At 35.9% G+C, this 23675-nt stretch overlaps 1 pseudogene; it reads right to left on the reverse strand.

The window, feature by feature from the left end:
• LOC100685392 overlaps positions 1-20797 on the reverse strand; it is a 54220-nt pseudogene extending 33423 nt beyond the window's left edge.
• Between the last annotated feature and the right edge of the window lie 2878 nt (positions 20798-23675).

Raw genomic sequence — 23675 nt, forward strand, 5'->3', positions numbered from 1 at the left:
ATAAACTTCTAAAATATATATGTTGGGTATAAAGGAAAAGGGGCTGCGTTTTAACTTCTAAATTTTTAACCATGTGGATAAGTGAAATATTTATTTTGGAAGGATAGTGTGGCACAAAAATTATCTGGAATAACATGGCACAAATCTTTACATGAAATATTTGTAACTGAAGCAATAGAAAAAATAAATATTTTCAAAACTGCAAAAAAAAAGTTCACTTTGTAAACTAAAAATGAATTGAATTAACCAATCAGGAGAGTGTACTTGACAGTGCGCATAAAGGCAATAATTCTCCAGGTTGGTCTAGGGTCTGGAATTATCAGTGTGACAAAGGAAACTTTTAGAAGTGCAAATTATCAGGCTCCTTGCAGACCAACTGAATCCAATGGGAGAAAGGTTTGCCAACATATTTGAAAGATCCTTCCCCACCGCTCCAGGAGATTCTACTGCATGATATATAGGTTGTGAATTACTGCTATAAACTTTAGTGTAAGATACGGTAAACCATTCAACAAACCTTCATTAGTGCAGGCAGTCTTAAGCTAAAAAAGAGAGCAAAAAAAATCAACTATACCAACTATAAATTTGACATTTCCTCTTCTAGCCCAAGTAAAATTTTAAGTGATATCAGATTTAATCTCTGTTCTCAAATTTATGGACCTCAGTTTGAAGCTCCAATGGAGTTTACTATATATTTGTACATACTCTTAAACTGAGATTCAATAATCATTGCTCGTCAAGGTTAATTGTGACTCCAGTAATTTCTATTTCAATGCCCATTAGTTGTGAGGCTGCAGGTGTGACTGGTTTCTGACAGCACTCCAAGTGCAGCGCCCCCTCCACTCTCCAGCTGAGCCCAAGATGCTGACAAAACCAGTGCAGGAAGGGGTCACTGTGCAAAGCTAATTTCAGGTGGCTTCCTGAGGCTGTGATTCTTTCCACAAAGTGGCTAATTATGAATACTATGGCATGATTGATACTGTTTTCTTCCTACTGTTACATTGTTCTCTGTCTTGTGACCATGTAACCCCCACCACCACCCCCTGGTACTGCTGATTGACATTTGACATGGGCAATCTGGAAAGCTCAGAAGAAACACAACATTTGAACTAAAATACCCATGAAGCTGCTATAAAGGCTAATTTGAAGGTGGGCAATTATAGGCAAATGTGAGAATGGGAAAACAACTGTTGTTCTAGTACAACTTTAATAGGACTTATGTAGTGGAACTAAAATAGGATTTGAGAAGTTCACATGAAAAAAAAATATTTGCTGACATCAGATACTGGCAGTCAGATTACCACTTAAGACTTAGGGATTCCTGGGTGGCGCAGTGGTTTAGCGCCTGCCTTTGGCCCAGGGCACGATCCTGGAGACTTAGGATCGAGTCCCACGTTGGGCTCCCGGTGCATGGAGCCTGCTTCTCCCTCTGCCTCTCTCTCTCTCTCTCTCTCTCTATCTATCTATCTCTGTGTGTGACTATCATAAATAAATAAAAAAATTTTTAAAAAAAGACACACCAAAAAAAAAAAAAAAAAGACTTAGGTAGTTTTAGTGTTTACTTATTAAATGGATGCATTCGATTTTGTGGTGTATGGATGGGATTTTTTTGCATGCACATATTTGCACTCACAAAATTCACAGTGATTTTTTTTTCGTTGTACATATTTTCAGATTTTCTTTGGGTATCTCACTAGCACTCTCAGTGGAAATAATCTGTTTTCTAGGTGCCATTATTCTCAATAGTTGAATTTGGAGTACATATGTGAATTTGTGAGGTGGCCAGATGGGATTACCCTTATGCAGTTTTTTAAAAGGAGTAGACCTAACCAAGCAAAGCCACTTAGGCACTAACTAAATCGACATTCTTTTCATATTACAACATAGAAATTTCATTGAAATATAGGATCAAGAATTTGATGAAGTTGAATTCAAAGACATACTACAGCTTGCTACTCAAAGTGCAGTCTGAAGACTAGAAGCATCGGCATCATCTGCACGCTTGTCAGAAACACAGTCTTGGAGCCACCATAGACTGAAGTGGGATCTCTTTCTAAAAAGATTCCAAACAATCAGTACGTTCATCAGAATTTTAGGTGCAGAGTACTGCGGAAAAGATAAATAATATTTGATTTATTCAGTATATTGTTCTTTATCACTAACTATGAACACGTACTTTGATTTACTGAGGTTTTTTAGCAGCCACTTGGGAATTAAAGTACACAGAAACTATCCATCAGTCATCACAGACATAAGCCTATCTCATAAATGTATAACCAATCCATTATTTTTTTGGACCTATTGTGGTAGGACCCCTTCAATTGTTATTTGATATTGAATAAATTAATTTTTCTCTTATTTAATTTCCTCATCTGTAAAATGGGGACAACAATAATACTTCTATTATAAGGCTATAGTGAGGATTACATGGATTATATATGTAAAATTTTAGAAGAGTTTAGAACACATAGTAAACACTCAACACTTACTCTTAGTATTTTTTTTTTTTTTTGGAGAGAGAGAGTGTATGTGAGAAAGAAAAGGGGGGAGAGAAGAGCTGAGAGAGAAAGAGAGGCCCAAGTATGTTCCATGTTCAGTGCAAGCCCTGTGAGGCTAGATCTCACGACCCTGAGACGATGACCCCGAGATCGTGAGCCCAGCTGAAATCAAATGACCAACGCTTAATCGACTGAACCATCCAGGTGCCCTTCTCTTAGTATTGGTTTTTGATGTTAGACACAGATGTCAGGCCACTGGTTGCATGAAGTTTTTGATCATAGGCTCCAGAGAAATGCACTTGCCATCCCTGAGGTCTGGTATAGCTCAGTCAAGTTCAGCCAGGGCAGCTGAAGGCATAGTAGCAGTCCCCAGGATCAGTATTGTTTAACAGCCCCCTTCATCAAAGAAGTAGAACAAACCCCCAGAAAGATGGCTGATGGCATTAAAAACAAAACATGAAAGAAACCGAACTTTCTCAAGGACTTTTTTTTTTTTTTTTGTCTGATGGGGATTTACAGAAAGCATGGTATACTTGAAAGAGAAAACTGGCCAGAGGGGATGAACTTTATTTGATATTCTGGCCACTCCAGGTATTGACACATCTCTTGATTTTTAAAGTAGTGTGTTTTTACTTAGTATCCGTTTTTCTAGAAGATTTACTTAGGATTGAACTTCTAGAAATGTGATTATTTTAGAATAGGTGTATCCCTTGTTTAAATGTAATAACAAAAAAAATGTACAGGCTAGGTCTTTGAAAAAGCAATTTCAGATAATGTTTCACAGAGAATTATAATGAATCAGTGTAACATTGCTTTCTTCTTAACACGGAGAAAAAGAAAGAGAAGAAAATACAACTAAAAATGACTTTTTGAAATGAGGGCTCTTTTTATATTTGCCATGTGGAAAGTGAAAATAGTTTATGACAGCATTTATGGAATATCCAAGATTGTCTACAAATGCAAAGTGAATAATAGTGATAATGATCACATTAGAAACAAATGCTAGGGATCCCTGGGTGGCGCAGCGGTTTGGCGCCTGCATTTGGCCCGGGGCTGATCCTGGAGACCCGGGATCGAATCCCACATCGGGCTCCCGGTGCATGGAGCCTGCTTCTCCCTCTGCCTGTGTCTCTGCCTCTCTCTCTCTCTCTGTGTGACAATCATGAATAAATAAATAAAATCTAAAAAAAAAAAAGAAACAAATGCTATTATATATTGCGCTTTTGTGAAGTGCAAATGACTACATGCATTGCTTCTGATTCTAATAGCAAACTACAAGATAGGTATTATTATAATTATCAGGTAGTATTATTTCTCTTTTAAACATAATGAAAATAATATTCAAAGAAGTTATATAACTTGCCCCAGGTCTCTGACAAGTCGGTGCCAAGAGATAATCAGATGTGACGCTTCCCTTAGTCGACATCAACATTTTTTCTTAAGCCAGGCCAGAGAAATTTCTCTAAGAATAACACTTCTTCTACCCCCCAAACCACATTGCTGCACTAATTTTTACATCGCTATCTAGAGCCTCTGCTGTACTTGTACTAAAGGAAGTAATCATTCAACCCAGGTGTGTCTGAAGTCCCTTGTCTTAAAAATTCATTCTTGTACAATTGGCCATGTTGACAGTGACCACTGTAGACATTCTCATTTGCTAGATAGCCATTCCTTTAGAAGAAACAAAATTTCTATTTCTATCAGCGTCACCAAAGCCATAGGCAAGAATATGTGTAACATTTATTGTTCCTTCATTTATTGTTTTAGATGGTATGATGCTATTCCGTGTTTCTTCTGAAAAATTTGGCTCCCTGGTGTATAAATAATTGGTGTTTGAGGTGGATTTGCTGATAATTTAAAGAAAAGACACAGTCAAGTTTCTTGCACTACATGTATGCAGGACTGCTTAGAAGGGGGATCTCCCTTTTCCAAAATAAAGAGAAGCCAGTGGAGGGAGAGTTTATATTTGTTTTGAATCTTATTACAATTTTTTCCCTCCCAGGGAGAAAAAGAGGGGGAACATTAAGCCCATTATGCATGAATAAACTGAATTTGCAAGACATGAGCAACCAACTTGTGATTTGCACCAGAACGATTAAATATAATTGTTTCTAAATCCTTGTAAGATAGTAAATTGAACACCAATAAAAAATAAATTAAAATAAAATAAAATAAAATAAAAGACCAAAAAAAATAAAAAAAAATAAATCCTTGTAAGACAAGGTTCAGGGCAGCTATTTTTCTACATCTATAGTTTTTATACAAATCATTTGCTAACTGCTATTTGTATTTATAACTCTGTGACTTTTCTCACTGAATTTCTTCTCTTTAAAGTTTGGTTTTAATCATGTTATTTTTGCAGCCTACTTCATTTTTTTGAAAGTTCAAAACCCACGTTTGGCAAAGAGGTTCCCAATTTACCTGAATGCAAAAGAGCTAAAGGGATGTGTTACCAGAAGGCATAATATCCACAGTATGGAATGAATGCTTATTGAAGGTAGGAGATATGCATAAGAGGAAGTAGAAAGAAGATATACACCTAACATTTATAGAAACTACTTATGAAACCTTGAGAAGTATCTTTAGAACTTAATACCTTGCGATTGACATTCCTGAGCCCATTTCCTATGAAGCATCACTATGAATGCCCACAGAAGCTGGCTTTGGCATTTTCCGGGATTGGGGGGGGAGGGTTGGGGAGGGTAGTTCTGCCAGATGGGCACACACACTATTGTGTGTGTGTGTGTGTGACACACAGCAGCATCGTGTCTCTGCTGTCTCCGTCTGTGCAGCATATGGGATGAGGCTGTGCCTTTGATGAGAAACAAGCCTGTAAGATGAATACGACTCAGCCTTGCAGATGCACTAGAACAAAAGAAATACAAGAAATACAAGCAGAAAACTTGATAGATTTGGCCACATATAAATTTAAAATGTCTACACGTTAAAACACATGAAAAGGGTCATTTCAATCCAAAAATAGAGGAAGAAATATAAGCTGACAATATTCAAGAAATAAAAGACAGCCAATAAACCTATGAAATATATTGAACCTCACTTGTAAACAAACAAAAAGGAATGCAATTAGAGTAACAATGAATCCTCATTGAAAAAGACCAAAGGAAGGGGAAAAAATGCTAACAACTAATAGGAAACAGGCATTTTTATACATTGTGATTGAAAATGGAATGGGTGGTAAATACACTTGAAGGAGAAACTCTTATCTGTCTACCTACCTATCTATCTTAAACTTAAGTGTCTGTGATTTTGATCCAGTAATATTATGTATTGGAATTTGTCAAAAAGACCATTACAAATACATAAAAATATGTATATATAAGATAATGTTGTTATAGTATTTTTTGGTAAATGTTAAAAATGGAAATGGTGACAACCTAAGTGTTAGAGTTTATATATGTTGAATATTTAATGGAAAATTTTTATGACATGATTTATAAAAGTAATCAAAAACATTGTTTTAAAGAATGTGTAAGGATATGGGGGATAGAACTATAATTACTATTAAATTTAAAAGTTTCCAACATAACGTGTATCAAATAAGGCAATTATATAATTGTAACATGAAAACTCAGAAACAAAAATTAAAAAAAAAAGGTTATGTCTGGGTGATAGGATTATGACTTAGTATTTTTCTTAACCCTTTAATCAAATTCCTAAAGGGAAATGAATCTAATGCAGTAAAGATTATAAATAATGTGCAAAACATTTCTTAAACTGAACCTTCTTGACCTCTAGGCTTTTTTTTTTTAAGATTTTATTTATTTATTCATGAGAGACACAGAGAAAGAGACAGAGACATAGGCAGAGGGAGAAGCAGGTTCCCTGAGGGGCGCCTGATGCGGCACTCGATCCCAGGACCCCAGGATCACAACCTGAGCCAAAGACAGATGCTCAACCACCTATCCAGCCAGGTGTCCCTTGACCTCTTGTCTTAATTACAAGAGATGGTAAGTTAAAAATAGGTTTTGTTTTAAGATCCAGGGGATATATCCAAAAGAATGGATACTATTCTTACTCATTTTTTATCTCTCTGAATGATGATGTTTTACCTCATTTATATCACTGCCCACACACACATTCTTCTTCCTACCAATACAGTCATATTGTGCAGTTTAATTTTTCAATATTTGGTTCAAATATTGAAGTTAATAAAAATATTTAAGCCATATTTCTTATTATCTTAACTAGAAATTATCTCTTGACTTCTCACTTAGTTGGAAGAGGCTATAACTGCCCTATTCCGTCATCTACTTCTTTTGCTCCCATCTACCATTCTATTTCTGACATTTATAATATTATTTTGCATCTGTAAGACAGCTACTATTCTGTAACCATATTGTGGAGAAATTGATTCTCATATTGGAAAAAAATGGCAAGTATTACTCTTGGTTATAGTTATGTCATTTTGTCACTTCAAAGCCAGGTGTTGTGATTCTTCTTTGACTACATAGTCATGATCACTGGGCAGTCAAAAGAGATATTGGATCAAATGAATTTTCTTATATGCCACAGTAGCCTTGAGAATGAGCCTTGTAAACCAACAACAAGGAGCAGAGTAATGATAGAGGTTGCTGTGCTCTGAAATCAGTGTTGGCACTTCATTGATCCTACTGTACCCCCCTTAGAAACTCTAGGACTCTCCTATCATACCTTCCTTTCCCGCCTTCCTCACTCAAACTCAGACTTGCCTACATAGCCTTCTGAAAGCCCTATTAGCTGCTCAGCTTCCTGCCCACATTCTCATCCAATCACTTACCCTAATAAAATTTGTGCAGGCTGAAGCCTACAATGTCATCTTCTTCTCTCATCCCCTAACATAGATGCCAATATTTCCTCAAAATGATGCAATATTTTAATTTGCTTTAACCTCAGTTATTTTAACCCTCAGTTCTTACATTTTTTAAAAAAAGACTTTATTTATTTATCCGAGAGAGAAAGAGAGAGAGAGAGAGAGAGAGAGAGAGAGGCAGAGACACATGCAGAGGGAGAAGCAGGCTCCATGCAGGGAGCCCGACTCCATCCTGGGTCTCCAGGATTACACCCTGGGCCGAAGGCGGTGCTAAGCCGCTGAGCCACCCGGGCTGCCCCTTACATTTTTGTGGTAATATCATTATATTAATTGTTAATGATATCATTCATTATATTATGTATTGCTCATTAATTATTAATTAGAATATTAATATAATATTATAATGATAAATTTACCATTTCTCTTTTAATCTATGTTTTATTATATAACATCATAACCTCTTTTTTTTTCAAATTTTCAATTATATTGTCAAGTTTGATACATACCATTTCTTCATACCCATGACCTACTTTCCAGAGAATTCTGACTTCTTGCTTTGACTTTTAACCTAGAATTTTCTTTCACTGATCTCCGGGTCTGAAATCACTATTGACTGGATCTCAGGATCTTTCCTTGACTTATTACTCATTTAAATTTTTTTTTCTCATTGTTTTTTGAAGCACATACTCAACTGATTTCCTAAGAAAAGGTGGGCCAGAAATAAATTTCCAAGCTTGGGAATTTTATAACAGCTTTGTTCTAACTCAGATATTACTGATAACCTGTCAGGGTTTTCAATTCTACATGGAAAAACTTTTCCCTTAGAATTTAGAAGGTCTGGGGGATTCCTGGGTAGCTCAGCAGTTTAGCACCTGCCTTCGGCCAAGGGATCCTGGAGTCCTGGGATCAAGTCCCACATCAAGCTCCCTGCATGGAGCCTGCTTCTCCCTCTGCCTGTGTCTCTGCCTCTCTCCCTCTCTCCCTCTCTCTCTATCTCTCATGAATAAATACATAAAATCTTTAAAAAAAAAAAAAAGAACTTAGAAGGTCTATATTCTATTGTCTTTTTAAAAGATTTATTTTATTTATTTATTTTAGAGAGAGAGAGAGAGAGGGAGAGAGAGAACATGCAAGCACACGAGCTGGGCGAGGGGCAGAGAAAGAAAGAGAGGGAGAAGCCTTAAGTGGACTCCCTGCTGACCATGGAGCCCTACAAGAGGCTCTGTCTCAGGACCATGAGATCATGATCTGAGCCAAAATCAAGAGTCAGATACTCTACTGACTGAGTCACCCAGGCGTCACACATTGTCTTCTAATATACAGTTTGCTAATAAGAATTCTGAGACAGGTTTGTTTTCTTTAGATTATTGATACTCTTTTTCTCTTCTATGAATTCTCTTCTAATTTTTTCTGTATTATTCACATGTTCAATTTTTTTTAAAGCATTAGTGCAGCCATTTTTTTAAAATTTATTTATGATAGTCACACAGAGAGAGAGAGGCAGAGACACAGGCAGAGGGAGAAGCAGGCTCCATGCACCGGGAGCCCGACGTGGGATTCGATCCCGGGTCTCCAGGATCGCGCCCTGGGCCAAAGGCAGGCGCTAAACCGCTGAGCCACCCAGGGATCCCCACATGTTCAATTTTACAGCAATATATAAAGGTATGAATGTTGTGCATATGTGTGCAATTGGTAAAAAATACTTTTAAGATTCCATGTTTCTCTTTAGCTTTTAGTAATTCTTACCTTTCATGGTTGCTTGTCTTTCCATTTTCCTTGTTGTCCATTTCTAAAATGCCATTAGATTGAGATTCAGTCACCTGGGTTTATCTTCTAAGTCTTATTCTACCTCAGTTCCCAATTTTTTAATTTGGTTGGTACAGAAATGTAGCTTCTATTTATTTATTCCATAGCTTCTCTGATATTTCCTATGAACCACATGCCAGTGGCAAGGAAACAGATATCTCAGATAACAGTTTTTTCCTGTTAAAATCGTTAATTCATAGTTCAACTTCCCAGCAGTGCTGGTTTAAATAGTTCTTTTTAAAAACCTGAATCTCTTTAAATTGTGATCTCCTTTCTCTTCTCCAAAATGGCAACTGTGTATTAATTATGCGTCCTTGTGGTTATTAAGAGGATCTTAGATTCCTGAACTTCTGTGTGGTTTCCTGCTGTGAAGGGGCCTGTTCTGGTATAACTTCTGGACAGGTGATCCCTACCTTTGGATTGGCTTTGTTTGGTGTATTGTGGGACATGCCTACACCTACAACTAGCATCCATGGTGTTCGTTCATTTGGTTTCATCTGAAAGTCCTCCCACTCATAGATAGACTTGTTTCTACCCCTAGTCTCTAACTCTTTATTCATATGTTCAGCACTTTCTTTTCATTTTGTGAATTAAGCATTTATACCCCAACTGCCTGCTCCCTCCACATGGGTTGTGGATGGAAGTAAAGAATTATTGCTGCATCTTAACTAATTACTTCACCCACCATTCTCATTCTCTGTGTAATCTCTTTGACACCTTGGTGGGTAGGGTGCTGATGAGGAGCAAGGTTCTTCTATGGACCTGTGGCTACCTCCATGTTCTTTCAATAGCCACAGGACATTTGCTTTTTGTGTTCAGGTTCCACAGTGCATATACCTGGGTGTCTTTAAACCTTGTACTTTGCTAAGGTTAGGACCTAACAGATAAAGTGACAATTAGATGGGGAGACCCCATAACAAAACTACTATCTTCCTTCTTCCTCTAACAATCCTCAAGGTCAGAAAGGAGCAGCCCATTCATCTACTTCTTCCTTTTTTAGCCTGGTCTCATGATACAGCCTGGTGGCAGGTAGAATCAGCAGAGAAACCCATTCTGTGCTAGAAAAACACAAATCAGGAGGCCTTTCAAGAAGACTGTATTTACCATTGGCCTTTTAGTTGGCCCCTGAGGAATGCTTCAATCTTCCCCTTCTGAGTTTGGAACTTATTGAAAAATAAATACAGAGGAATCAGATAAATGGAGAATATGACATCTTTATTACTGGTAAAGATGTTTGGTGAATGTGGCTTTAAGAATATGGCCACTTGGACTTGAAATGCTTCACCCCAGAGTTAAACAGACTGACCCACACAATACTGGCAGTGCTGAATGAAGAGGGCCTTCCTGACCAAGGAAAGCTAGTCCTCTGCAGGAGAGGGGGAAGTAAGAACCTGCAAGCAAGGTGACCCCACAAAAGAACCTGGAGTGCCCCTGAGCCAAGGAAGCAAATGCGTTGTTTTTCTGCCCTTAGATAGAGGACAGTGGAGGAGCAGAATGGAGCTGGATGTGTTCTCCCCAGACCTTTATTCCTTGGGTTCTGAGGTAGGAATTTGTTCCCTTTTCACAGAAATATGAGGAATGGGAAATACATAATCTCCCCTGATTCTCCTCAGATCTTATTTCTTGTTAGACTAAACGATTAATTCTATGATCAGCCCTGATCATAGCAGCTTACTGTCACGGAGGAGAGAGGTGACGGATCAGGCTAGCTCTGTTTCCATCTTCGTGATGCCACTCCACGCCAACCTAGCTTCTGTGTGGGTCCTCCTGGATTCACCAGCAGGGAGTTAGTTTCCTCCCTAGAGGGTTTTGAAGTGGTTTAGAACCGTAACATTTCAGGGGTCCCCGAGTGGCTCAGTTGGTTAAGCATTTGCCTTCTGCTCAGGTCATGAACCTGGAGTCCCTAGATCAAGTCCCCACATCTGGTTCCCATTTTGGTGGGGAGTCTGCTTCTCTCTCTGCCCCCCCCCCCCAACTTGTGCGCTCTCTCTCTCTCTCTCTTTCTTAAGCACACCCTCTCTCTCAAATAAATAAATAAAATCTTAAGAAAAAATTTAAAAAAAGAACCTTATCATTTCAGACCAGAGAAATCAGCATCACTTGGGGCTTGTTAGAAATGCAGAATTTGTTAGAAATGTGGAATTTCAGACCCAGCCGAGATGTACTTACTCTATAGTTATACAGGATCCCCAGGTACTTCTTTATGTACATTACAGTTGGGGAAGCACTGGTTTAGAACAGGTAATTAATTAAAGTATCTCAAAGGCTTTACTAAACCCTAAACTATGTATTTCCCCCTAGTTTCCCTGCACAAATTACCCATGACTGCTTTCTTACCTCACCTAAGATCACGAGATGAAATTTAATGGTAGTGGCAGAAATAATAGATAAGATTAAATAATAGCTAATGGAAGAGCCTGATGGTAGTCCAGAGGCATGTTCCCCCATTCAAGACAAGCTCCTCCCATTATCCACTTAAGAAAAGCTTACAATCCCAAGTGGAATCCCTTAACCCAAATAATGAATATAAAACCTGAAAATATATCAAAGTTCATAGCTCTTGTTGAAGTAAAGAAATTCAATTCTAAAAATGAGACTGGCTGACACTGGCTGCTGAGGTGGCTTTCTGGGATGCTTGGGCAGAGGCCCCACAGGGAAGGTGCTCGCTCTTCAGCAGCTGAGGCCAGGACTGTCATCCACTTACTTAGACTGTCTTCTCACTCAGAAAGTGGTATTTGAGGCATATGTGCCTTTTAGCAATGTGTGGAAATTTGCACTGGTGATGGCCCAGTTCCCAGATCTGGAGATCTTTTTTTTTTTTTTTTTTTTTCCTGTGTTATTGGGCATCTTACAAAAAAAAAAAGAAAAAAGAAAGAAAGAAAAGAAAAGAAGAAAGCCTTCTTGTGACTGAGATCTCTGATATCTCTATGCAACACTGCGAAGCCCTGTTCTCTCTCTTCTTTCACCTTTTGAATATTTCCAGCTCTGATTAGCATTTCTTTCTACTCTCTTTCTCTGCAGTAGGAAGCTATGGCTTTTTTTACTTTTGCTTTCTTTGACCCCGGTGCTTTGAGGAAGGTTTTGCTGAGCCTTTTTAGCAGTTGAGCCTATGTTCACCTCTTTTTTTCACTCTACCACATTTGGAGCGATTTCCCTAAATATAAAGGTTTATTTTACCCTTTCTCTGGTGGCACTAGACATTTGCATTCCCTATATAATTCTTGATTTTTGTTTTGTGAGGCTCCTTGGTTTCATAGAGCAAGTGAACAGTATGGTCTGAAAAAATCAATGAATATTCAAAGAAAAATTGTGTATCTTTACATCCCTTCTCTGAATATTTCCACCAAGGGGACATTGTGTCACCAAACCGAGGATGAATATGATTTGTTATTACCCAGACTGGCTCAGTGCCAGGTGCCTGGTGCCTCCTTCCTTTTGTGCCTGTTTCTGCAGAACACAAGCAGAACTTCCCCACCTAAGTTAACTGTGTTTCCCCAAATCTCATTCAGTAATTATGTGGCTACATACACTCATGTTGCTAGTCATTCCCTCTCAAAACTGTTCATACCTTCTCTTATCTTCAAATTGTGATTCATCCAGTTTTATGGATTCTTTATTTAATTTAATCATCAAGAGGATACCTCGCAATATTTTTTTGGATTCTTTCTCAATGAGGTTCCCAATCAGGAAGACCTTGCATTTTCCTATTTATTTATGTATTTATTTATGTATTTATGTATGTATGTATGTATGTATTTGTTTGTTTGTTTATTTATTTATTTATTTATTTATTTATTTATTTTAGGGGAACCCAGCCACTCATTCTGATAGTAGAAACCAAGACAGGTGTCCCTTCTTTAATAACTTCCTGAAAATTAATTACACCAAAGTGCGTCTCCTCCGCTTTCTTATCTATATGGTGTGATCGCCAAGATCTCATTTATCCCCTTTCAAAGGTATATATCCTCTCCTTTAAAATCACAACATTTGTGTGGAAATTCTCTCCTCCTCAAGCTTAATTAGCCTAAATTTATGGTGTTTTCACTTTTTACTACTCCCGATCATCAAGAACAAAGGACATTTTTAAATCAAGCCAATTAGTTTTGGATTTCCTGAGAAATGGCATTCCTAGACACAGAATGTTCTAGCTCAGGTTTTTTAAGTTGCCATTGTATATCTTTACAACATGTTTTTTGTCCTCAGTTGAAGTTGATGGCATATTCCTTATAAATTAATGGCCTCTCTACCATTCTTTGCATAATAAACTCTACTGAGCTTATGCAGATGGAGTCATAATCAGGATCTCTGAAATCTAACATTTTGATCAGAGTTTTGGAAGCCACGAATTCAGGTTCTGTTCTGTTCTCAAGAGTTCTGACTGAAAAGAAAATATATGTTACTAAAAAAGTGTACCCTTAGATATTTTTCTTTTAACCTTTAATGTAGTTAAAAGCTATGTAAAAACCAACAGAATGTGGAATGTCTTCCCTGCCACAATCTAGCTCACACATTGGTCACTCTGTGAACTTCTTACTGGAAATTTAGCTAACTTTGCAATTATAAATCCCAATCTGAGGTAATGGCTGAGAAGCACATGAAAAGCAGGGAAAATAATCCACACTTCAAATGACTTAAATGCTAGTTTAATGGATTTTTGCTTGTTTTAATAAGCACCAAGTATGTCTCAAAGTCTCCTTTTATTCAGTATAATTTATTTGCTACATAAAATCTGTATCAGCTTAGGTAGAATTGTGTTCAGTCATAAAGGACTATCTCATGCCTTAGGTTAGATCGGTGTCAGTGGTCGAGAATTCTCTTCCTGCATATCAAGTTCTGTAAAGCCTATATTTAATATGCCAAAGGCCCGTTAAAAACAACATTGAACCTTTAAAAACAGCAAATGCCCTATGAATAAGCCACTATGAAAGGCTGAATTCAAAATGCCACATGACCTTTATACCCTAAAGATTTTATTAGTACTACAGCAAATTTCCATTATATCTGGTCCTCAAATACCAGTACTTACATATTTTCTAGGCTTCCCAATAACTGTAGGATACAGTTTTTTTCTGAAGCCAATAAAAAATACCTTTCTACTTTTTTCAGATTTGAAATTAGGCATAGAACTGAAAACGACACGTGAAATGCTAGGTTAATTATTGATAACATGGAATAGAGAACAGAACATCAGTTAATTTGGCAAAATGTACTTGCTTATCCTTCACCCTAGAATTCCACAGACTTAGTCACGCAGTCCCTAGTGCTTTGGACATCTGCACACCTCCCCTGCAGGGCAAGAGCCAGACTCAAAGCTTATTCCATGAAGCAGAAGAGGATGCATATGTCTTGCAAAGCAGCTGGATACAAAAGGAGACCTAGGAGACACTGAGTCAACCACACTGATTTCTTTTCTTAAATTTATTAGTCAAAAAAAAATTATTAGTCAGATGTATTTTTCCCACACATTTGTCTCCTGGGGAGTAATGCATTAAGTCATTCCTTTCTATGAGAGTAAGAAAAAGTGGAAATAAACACCCCCACCGTATTATGCAAAGGCAGATGGAGGCAATGGTTTTTGCATTCAGTTGATTATTATTTTTATCTACTTTTTAGCCAGTTATTTTGGGAAATAATTGAAAGGAGTAAATAGTGTCCTCTCCAAAGCATGAAAATATTAGTTTTTCTTATTTTGGCAGTTCTAATCCATTCTCATTGATTGCTGTTTTAGTTGCTGCTCATTGAGTGAAGAGGTGAGTGACAGGGCAACTGGATCACTGAGCAAATTTGTGTTTATCTGAGGGAGACTAGGAGGGAAATTTTCCTAGTAAAGATGTGGCATTTTTTATTCTTTTTGTTTCAGTTATTTAAAATGAACACAAGAACTTCATAAGATCATTGTTATGATTAAACGAAGAAATATATAATATATATAAGAAATATATATAAATTGCATATATATGCTTATATATAAATTCTATATATAAATATATAATATATTAAATGTATATATTTATAAATATTGACATATATAAATTGCATAACACAGTGCTTCATATATCACTCAAGTAATGTTGGTGCTCTGATTATTAATAATTACCAGAAGCATTTAAAGACACAAAGTTACCTTCTGATATCCTGTGTGTGTTAATATTTTCCTATATATAATATAAGGGAAGGGAGAAGAAATGTGTCGGAAATATCAGAAAGGGAGACAGAACGTAAAGACTGCTAACTCTGGGAAACGAACTAGGGGTGGTAGAAGGGGAGGAGGGCGGGGGGTGGAAGTGAATGGGTGACGGGCACTGGGGGTTATTCTGTATGTTAGTAAATTGAACACCAATAAAAAATAAATAAAAAAAAAATAAATTTAAAAAAAAAGAAAAAAAAAGAAAAAAAAGAAAAAAAAACAGATGATTATTGACAATTAACTTAGTTCTCTCTCTCTTTTTTTGCCTGCACAAAGTACTATTGCCATTAATCACTGACCTGCCCTCCAATGAACAGATAGCTTTCTCTATTTCCCTTTCTAGGCACCTGACAACAGTTAAAATATGTCTCACAAATTTTGGTGTCTATGGACGTGGTTATAAAAAGCTTATAATCCTGCCAACATTCACCTGAGCATCTGTGGATTCAGGGGCAAATGGTTCTGTGACAGAGTGTGTATTTGTGTGTGTCTCTTTGAGGAGACAGTGGTAACTAGTTTTGAGAACAAGGCAAAAGAGAAAAGAGTACTATTCAGTCTACTATTCAGTCATGATAAGGACAAGCAAACTGCTTTAAAAGGATAATCAGAGGATGAAATCTTAGTATTTCCTAGTTCCCCTGTGGAAACCTGAGATGTAAGACTTCCAAAAGTAATTTACTGGACTGCCAGTTAGAGAGACTGTTATATGGCAACCCTAGTTTTGGTTCATCCTCCTGGAGACATGAGATGACAGATGAAGTGGCAATTTGAGGGTAGAATATAAAGAGAATTCTGCAAATTTCTTCCAGACACAGGATTACAAGACACGATGATCTTTGTCACTGCCTAAGGCCCAGATTTTCTTGACCAAATATTACTCCAGAAAACTGTGAGGCAGTGACTTCTGTAGTTATTTTGAGCTTGTGGTCAAGTGGTGTTGTACTTAGTAATGAACAGATATCCTCAACGCTGCTTCTGGCACTCATGTTTGTACCCAAAAAACATAGAGGTTACTTCAGAAATTTTTGTGGTATCTGTTAGGAGCATATCCTTGAAAATACATGCATTACTAAACTAAAAATATAGAGTTGTTTTAAATACAGATTTTTAAATTAATTTCAGAATGCTTTGTCCATCATACTTTGCTCTCTATCAATGTTTTAATCCTGGGGTCTCAAGCAGAACTCTCTTGTCCTTGGTTTATTAAAAAACAAAACAAAACAAAACTCCAGCTCAAAGAGCCACTTTCTTTTTGGATGTTACTGTAAACAATAGAGTTGATTTAAACTATTCCTAAAAATGCATACTACTTCATATTTCTAAGTAAAATGTAAAAGTTACTTAAATAAGTACTCATCTTTGTCAATTTGAGAAATTTCTAAGATAGAAGAACATGCAAATCACATTTTCCACACAATTAAGGAAGCTGATAAGGCTGCTTGCCTCTCATCATATCTGTCAATGATAGTTTACAATGGAAATAATGGTAAACTAACAAATGTTATACAGATGGTCCCTGACTTACAATAATAGTTTGACTTCAACTTGTTTTCTTGACTTTACGATGATGAAAATGCCATACACATTCAGGAGAAAACATAGTTAGAATTTGGAATTCGGATCTTCTCCTAGACTCCCGATATGTGGTACAATCCTCTCTCATGACACTAGGCAGGGCAGTGAGCCATAGCTCCCAGTCAGCCATACCATCATGAGAGTCAACACCTGTACCACTGACAATCATTCTGTACCCATACAACCATTCTGCTTTTTTTACTTTCAGTACAGTATTCAACAAATTACATAAGATTTTCAACACTTTATTATAAAATAGATTTTGTGTTAGAGGATTTTGCCCAGTTGTAAGCTAATATAACTGTTCTGATTCAGTTTAAGGTAGGCTGGCCTAAGCTATAATGTTTGGTAGGTTATGTATATTAAACCTATTTTGACTTATTTTCAACTTATGATGGGTTTATAAGGATGTAACTTCATCATAAGTCAATTAAGATCTGTACTTATTTTTCAAAAACAAGATAGACAATGCTGAGTGCAAAATTATTGCATAATGTATAGAAATATCTTCATTATGTACAAGTACTCTGTTTTAAGAAGTTTGAAACCAGTTATAATAACCTACAGTTTTCACAGAATTTCATCAGAAAAATTTAAACCTCTGTCAAAAATTCTTGAAAAGCTAGGTGTTAGGATGGAATACTGTGAAATAATTATATTGTGATGAAAATGCTTGTTAATGGACCCCTTTCTGAGTTTGCCTTTTTGCTAAAGTTACACACAATTTTTACCATCATTTGGCAATGTGTTATGGAGTGTAAGTCACAACTTGGTGTTAGTCAAAGTTTATAGTTCCAAGACTTATCTAATTTTGTTTAATATTAAATTTCAAATACTCAGATGCCAATGACAATGCATGTTGCCTCAGATGCCAATGACAATACATGCTGCCCCTTAGCTCTAGTTATTATGCTAAAGAAACAAGTAATCAAAAAAGCAATTGCTTTGTGTAGAGGAAAATACACCAGAAATCTAGCCTGTGACCTCATTTTTAAAAACATATTGTAAAAGCATCAATAAAACTACTAAAAATTATATAGGAAAGAAAATAATTCATGGTATGCTAAATAATCTAGCATATGACACATTCAGAATAATGTATGTTTTAATCAATACACTTTTATTTTGTTTTCTAGTAGAATGTTTTGATAGTATGACAAAGGGATATCACTGCTTGATAATTTATTTCATAAGGTTCTGCTTAAATAAACAAAAGCATAATTGAGAGAGTTATCTGCAATACATGAATTTACATGCATAATTCTTCCATTTGTTAGGTACAGTGGGATGGCAACTCAAATAATTTATTTTTTGATTCAGTTATGTACTTGATATCAATGGAATATCTATTGTGAACAAATTATAAATTCTCTGCATTTGTAAGTCTCATTTTAGGTCAATTTTAAAATTAGGTCTAATTTGAGGTTAGAGTTGATATTTAAGCATGAAACCTGGGAAAGTTTGAGATTAGAAGCTAGATTAGACAGAGGTGATTCTGAGTCCACTCCAAAGACAGCAGAGGTTGATTGGAGCTGGGCCATCAGGCTTACTCGGGCTAGAAAGGTCAAGATGTCCCCTCAAACCCCACTGCACACCCAGAGGACCCTGAAGTAATTCTTGCAGTATTGTTCAGGGCATGATATAAGCTCCTGGCTGGTCTCTAATCATTCTGGGTACCAAACCCTTTACAATATTTCACATGTACCCCATAGGGTATAGACAAGTGTCCGTGTGTAAGAATGGCTGTGAAATTAACAGGGATTTGGGACCCTGAATTAAGTTCTTGTTGAATTGTCAGCAGTATAAATATAAATGAGGCTCTATAGTCTATTGTCACAACCAAAAGAAAGTGACAATGCTGGAGGAGTGTGTGTGTGTGTGTGTGTGTGTGTGTGTGTGTGTGTGCGTGCTTAAATAAATCAAGGACAAGAGAGCCCTGCTGGAGACCCCAGGATTAAAGCATTGATAGAGAGCAAAATATGATGGATGAAGTGTTCTGAAGTTAATCTACCCAACTCTAACATTTCAACTCATCAGAGAGTTGATTGTCACTACCCACAGATCATTCTCAGCAAGCTCTCTGTTCTTCTTATCAGTTTCCTGAAAATCAGGACATTTAGAGCTACCTTTTTATTCCTGTTTAAGATCATAAGCTTTCACTCTCCCTCATGAGGATCCTCTTACAAGATCCTATTACAGGAAGACCAGAAATATCATGATTTATGACAATAAAATCTTCAAAGCAAACGGAAAGATAACTGGTAGGAAAATTATGACATACGTCTTCTTTAATAATGACTTTTGAAGTATTTTACCTCACAGAGTAGGCATCTAAAAAATGTTAGTTGCCATAGGTGTGATTATTAGACACAGTCAAGATAAATTAGTTTGAGCAACTTTCATTTACCTGAAAGATAGCTTTAGAGTATGTAATTCTAGAGTTATAGTAAGAAGAAAAAAATCATAAATCACAGGGACAGTCTTAATATCATGTTCAAAATAATCTAAAAACTATGAACATAAAAACAAATAACATTAGTAATATGGTTTGTACCTGGAAATGGAGTTGTATCATAATTCACTGTCACAAATATAGATTACAAACAAGAGCCATTTTGATGAATCACATTTCACTTAGTGAGGTGTTTTTTTTTTTTAATTTTCTGTGGCAAAAGGATTAGCCTTTGTGTGTTTTCATTATTCACGAGACATACATATAATCATATTTTGTCTTTTGTTTTACCACATTACTGTCTTCTTTTAAACAAGAGATCAATTTTATATTAATATTTGTACATATCAGCACATCAGTTATAATGCAGGTTTAATAAAAATGAGGATCTTGGAAGACACTATACAGAAAGTAACTAATCTCAATTATTAAAGAAACTGTCTACTTACTAAAAACTTGTAAGCAAACTGATGTCTTGATTAGTAATGTGAGATTTAAATAAAAAGTGTGAAATGCAATGAAACAGCAGTATAATTAACTACATAAATTGGATTAAAATATATAGAAAATTTATTCAGTGAAAAACATTTAATTCATAGAGCAGTAGAGATTAAAATTAATTTTGAAGTGAATCATGGATTTATTTATAAGATGAAAACTAATTTTTAAAGACAGAATTCAGTGTTTGCCAAGTTATTGTGAGTACATTGGGGAAAAAAGACAAAAGTTTTAAAAATGCATTCCATAGGGAAGTCCTGGAAAACTGGGCTGCATTATTTTTCCTAACACCAGAGAGCTACAAAGCAGTATGTGCAATTAAGATTTTTAAAAATAGTTTAACTTTTAAAATATCTTAAAACTGCCAAGAACATCATTTTTAAAAGACTAATTTTATTCTGGGTGCAATGGAAAATTGGGGCTACAACACATACCAGAAATTCTTTTATTTCAATTTCATGTACTCACAGGGAAGATGCATTAATATTATTTTTTTCAAAACCCATTTTTACATGTTTTCTGAATTATCCATACAAGAATACTCAAAGCAGGAGGAACTCTGCCACATTTCAAACAAAGAAATTTATGCTGGGAGCAGTGAAGTGTCAAAGAACTGTCAAGCTCAGGTGTGATCTAGAAACAAGATCTTCAACAGATGTTAGGCTCCTCCAAGTTGAAATTCAGGATTGTTGCTTATTTTCTCTAATACCTAGACAAGCTGTTGAACTTCTCCTTTGGAGTTGACATGAAATTTAGATATAATCTATGCAAATATGCCATCTCAGACACTTCAAACATGGCAACTAGCGATTTAGTGTAATCCCAAATCCATCGCTACTTTATTGTGTGACCTTAAGAAAGCTGCCATTTTCTCAACTCTGAAAGTTGGTTGAGTTGCACCTACCTGACATGATGCAGCAAGGATTATGTAAGATGATGCGTATAAGCATGCCTGGCACAAAAACCGTCATGTCCTTTTGCTATTCCTTCATCACTGCATATTTCAGGTTCCTAAGCAAGAATTCCTTATCCCCTAAGGCACTGCCTCCCTTCCTTTTTTTCTTTCAACACTAAGAAATGAGCCTAAAACAAGGAAATCTGAGTGGCTTAGGTAAATCTATTACAAAATAAATCACCTCCTCTGGAAGCAATCTGTGTAAGAACAGGAAATACAATACTAATTAGGACAACTGAGTTCTGGTCCCCCCTGCCTTTTTGCCTTTAATCTCTAGGGGATGTAGCCATTTAAACAAGTTATGTATTTTCTTGGATGGGGGGGACACCTATTTCCTAAGCTGTTCCAATACATTGATTAAATAGATCATCTTTAAGACTTATCCCACTTCAAAAAAAAAAAAAAAAAAGACTTATCCCACTTCTAAATTCTATATTATCATCAAATAAATCACATCAGTGGATATTTACTTTCCTTTTCTCTGTTATTCTTTTCACCTGATAGCATTGCCCTCAATTTTGTCAGTTTGAATGATAAAATTCAGATGTTAATGCAACCGCAATTGTGATTTTTAACCTTGCACAGACCATGAGTTTTACTCCATTCCAGAAGCTACTACTAATGTATCCTTTAATTAGACAGGCTGCTAAAATATGGATGGATCAGCAAAGATGCATTCCCGATTCTGGAAAAACAATTTAGTGCAGACTCTGCTAATATTGTTATCACTGAGGCTGAACTGTTGTATACATGTTGCAAAAAAACAAAACAAAACAAAACAAAACACCCATTTCTCATCATTTTGCTCTGTAATCTTCAGAATGTGACTCTTTAGGTAGTATTCTTCATGGACACAACAATAAAATAGCTAGGATATCCTGTATATACATATACCTATATAATATCTGAATATATGTTATATGAGGAATATGCATTGAATGTGTTCATAAAATGGCCTATTATGTGTCAGATATAACATATTTGTCAATTTTCCTCAATATGTATAACTTAATGAGGAGAGACACATTGCTTCTTTGACCAATTTCAGCACAAAAACATTGATTTACATTTCAAGCATACACTGAGAACATAAATACTATTTGATGGCTATTATAAATAACATTTCTCAAGATACTAAATATTATAATTATTAATATTCAGACAAAGGTAGAATAATTTTATGTGATGAAAATTATAGGATTTACTCCTAGTCCCATTTTAATACAATTTGCTGAATTTGAATTTTCTGTGACTTACTTAACTCAAATCTTTCATATTTAGAAGATCCAAAATGTAATTAAATACTTGTGTACTTTACTAAGGCTCCAATGCCAGAAAAAGATAGAAAACAAGATGACTAATGCTATTTATTCTAGGACTAATGTGAGAATTGTCCAGGCAAATAAGTGACCGGGAATAAAAACAAGGTATGGTTTGTTATCACGTTTGTTTTTTTTTTTTTTTTAATTTTTATTTATTTACGATAGTCACACAGAGAGAGAGAGACAGAGACATAGGCAGAGGGAGAAGCAGGCTCCATGCACCGGGAGCCCGACGTGGGATTCGATCCCGGGTCTCCAGGATCGCGCCCTGAGCCAAAGGCAGGCGCTAAACCGTTGCGCCACCCAGGGTCCCTGTTATCACATTTGAATGATTACATTAACATTATCATTCACTCATCCTAATAATTTAAAAAAATCCATATTTCAGGAACTTTGCTAAGATAACACAAAAATTCTCCTAAGTATGAGGTTCAGTATTGTTTGTAGATAAAATCCATATCCAAATTTTAAAATTTATATTGAGGAGAGACTTGTTGAGATTTTATTTAATCAATTTAGTACCTAAAACTTTGTAAAGTAAGTACAAATAAAAGAGATCCCTAGGATGAAAAGATGGATAAAGAAACGCTGTACTGTGAGAATTTAAGAAATATGTCCAATGAATAAAGAGTAAGGTGATCCCTCTATATCATGGATGCCATGTCCTGAATGTCCTGAGAGCTAACATGTACTATAGTTACAGGAATCCAGGGAGCTTATACCATTCCCTTGAGAGAACCTGTGATACCTTTGTTTCTTTCCACTAGAACAAACTTTTTCGTGTGAGGTATGGGAGACAACTAAGGTTTGGATTACAAAGCAAACATTAAGCTGCTATTTTTCATGTGTTTTATCTCACTTAAACTTCATCATAAATCCATGGGAGTGGGTCTTTTTGTCCCATTTTTTTTTCAATATGAGGACATAGAAGCTTATCTTTACTGGATGTGCTGCATCACAAGTAAAATTCAAATTCTACGTTTTCTGATCTAAAACCTTTGGTATCTTTGCATTTTGCTGGCTTGCCTCATTTGATAAGACTGGAGTTACCATAGACTCAAATACGTCACCCGCTTGTTTAAATATTTGTGTTGCATTGCCTAACAGAGGTATATAAGCAAAATGCCTACACTGCAATGGAATTAAGTCCTGAAAAGATTTAGAATGAAATAATTTTATATGAAGAGAAAAAAAGATGTTAAATTTTCATTAGATAGAAAATGAATATCAAATAAATCAATACCAAATTGATATCTGTGCACTCTTTACTGCAATAGTATTAAACCGTGCCACCAAAAGTAAATTACAGAGCAAAGGAATAATATTTTAAATTAATTATATTTTAAATTATTTAATACAGTAATTGGTATTTGTTGAAATTGCCAAAATATCGCATGTTTTTTTAACAGATTCTGTCCTGTGCTGAATATAAATAAAACAGAATAAAGTAACACATATTCGGCTTTTTCACACAAAAACATTCATAAATTATTCTATTAGTTTTGGATAGTGCATACATAGATATGTAAATTTCCAATAGATTAAACAACATATTTTATGCATATCAGGGCT

The sequence above is a fragment of the Canis lupus genome, chromosome 22 (assembly GCF_011100685.1).
Source record: "Canis lupus familiaris isolate Mischka breed German Shepherd chromosome 22, alternate assembly UU_Cfam_GSD_1.0, whole genome shotgun sequence".
Lineage (NCBI taxonomy): Eukaryota > Metazoa > Chordata > Mammalia > Carnivora > Canidae > Canis > Canis lupus.